Source organism: Nuphar pumila, chromosome 6 (assembly GCF_984573655.1).
Source record: "Nuphar pumila chromosome 6, dmNupPumi1.hap1.1, whole genome shotgun sequence".
NCBI classification, from domain to species: domain Eukaryota; kingdom Viridiplantae; phylum Streptophyta; class Magnoliopsida; order Nymphaeales; family Nymphaeaceae; genus Nuphar; species Nuphar pumila.
The window spans coordinates 43,422,800-43,425,299 of NC_143254.1; positions in this window are offsets into that span (position 1 = coordinate 43,422,800).

The window sequence follows — 2,500 nt, forward strand, 5'->3', positions numbered from 1 at the left end:
CGAATCTTGATTCTACGGAGTTAAGCCCAGTCAGAGGTAATACTTCAGGTAGAAAAGAGGAAATATTTTCAAAACATATGCATCACTTTCAATTATTTTGAATCAACAATAATTTTTAACATTTTGACAATATTTCCTAGCCATCCTGGCATAAAGCGAGAGCTTGAGGTTCATCTTTGGCGCATCCTAATACCATCCCTTTTAGGACTTGATAACGGGAGTTTTCAAGATTCCTTCCCTTCTTTGGTATAATCTGAGCGCACGGGCTCTCAGATTTGCACACTTCCCTGTGTCCCCACTGTCCTACCATAGACAGTCCAATTTCGGCTTGAGGTTAAGCCACCACTTGCAGCAAAAGGCAATTTCAAAAGGTTACTTAGTCTCAGCAATGAGGCGCCCAAAATCAAATCCCTTTTCAAACTTTAGGGACCCCAATTCCATCCTTTTGCAAAATTCCTGTTGGATTTATTGTGCAAAATCTGAAGGTTCCATCACGGTCTCTTCTTTCGAGGATTCCGTTCATTTCATTGCCCAGTCAAGATAAGGGTATAAACCTGAGCCTCAGTTGATGAGGTATTTCATTTTTGCCCAATCAGGATAAGGGTACAAACCTGAGCCTCAGTTGATGAGGTATTTCATTTCTGTCCAATCAGGATAAGGGTACAAACTTGAGCCTCCCTTGATGAGGTATTTCATTTTTTTCCCAATCAGGATAAGGGTACAAACCTGAGCCTCCTTTGATGAAGTATTTCATTGCCCGATCAGGTTAAGGGTATAAACCTGAGCCTCCTTTGATGAGGTATTTCATTGCCCGATCAGGTTAAGGGGTTAAACCTGAACTTCACTTTGATGAGGTATTTTATTGCCCAATCAGAATAAGGGTATAAACCTGAGCCTCCTTTGATGAGGTATTTTATTTTCCGCCCAATCAGGATAAGGGTACAAACTTGAGCCTCTTTGATGAGGTATTTCATTTTCCGCCCAATCAATATAAGGGTACAAACCTGAGCCTCCTTGATGAGGTATTTCATTTTTTGCCCAATCAGGATAAGGGTACAAACCTGAGCCTCCTTCGATGAGGTATTTCATTTTTCGCCCAATCAGGATAAGGGTATAAACCTGAGCCTCCTTTTATGAGGTATTTCATTGTCCGATCAGGTTAAGGGTATAAACCTGAGCTTCACTTTGATGAAGTATTTCATTTCCCGGTCAGGTTAAGGGTTAAACCTGAGCTTCGTTTCTACACGAGGTATTTTCTGTCCCATCTAGGTTAAGGGCAAAACCTGAATCTCACTTTCTTTTGAAATAAAATTTTCTTCTTATTCTCCATTTCATATCTATCATCATCACTTGGATTAATTCCTTCATACCCAATCAGATTCATCTAACTGGGGCATTTTTATAGTCTGAATTTGGTGTGTTTTCTTTGCCACTAAGCTCGGCCCTATACCGGCTAAGTAGCAAAGAGGGGCATCTGTAAACACCCCAAATTTTCATCCTCGTTCAGTGCTCACATTTCATGTGTCATTACATATCATTGCATGCATTCAGCATACCATCTCATTGCATTGCATAGCATTGCATGTCATTACATCTCATTTTCGAGATCCAGCATTCCTGTTTTCAAAATATTTAATCCAGATTTCATTTTAAAACTTTTTCTTTCAAAATCAATTTCAAAACCTGGGTTTTTATTCAACATTCTGTCATTTTCCAACCCCAGGACTTTATATTTCGAAATATTTTCTCAGAAAACAATCTGGATTCATTTTAAATTCAAAGTTTAATTGATTTGAATTTGTGATCATCGCAAAATTTTTCCTCTCTTGTATCTTTCTCTCTCTTCCTTCTCTTTTCCTTTTCTAACCTTTATTTTCCTCCTTTTTGAAAGGAGAAGAATAAAAGAAAGAAAAAGAGAAAGAGAAGAGAAAAAAAAGAAAGAAAAAGAGAAGAGGAACTATTTTGCGCAGTCTCACTTGACCTTCATTTGAAAAATATTTAGAAATTTAACTCACCTCCATTTTTTTGAAAATATTGCGGGAAAATGGAGAGACGGGATTCGCTCGTCGGTACGAGGTTCGACCGTTCCTGGTGCCTTTACCAGGGGTAATCGAACCAAGGATCGAATCTATGCCTTTTGCTTTGCCTAAATATAATCTAAGAATTTATTCTAACTCTAAATACACAAAGAATCATGCTTGTGCAATGCAAGAATGTATGCTCCTTTTGAAAATTTCCAAGTATTCTGAGATGAACTTGGTAAAGGAGTGAAGAAATGATTGAATTTAACTTAGAGCTTGAGATAGATCAGAGAAGTTCTAAGTTTTTGAAGTAAATCAGAGTTGGGAGAATAAATGAGAAAGAATGACTTGAAGCTTTGAAAAATGAAAGGAAATGAAGTTTCAAAGTCAGAAAAGGGACTTTGAATTTTGAACTTGAATTTAGGAAAGGAAAATGAATACTTGAGATGGAATTGAGTTTGGAATGGACTGAGAAAATC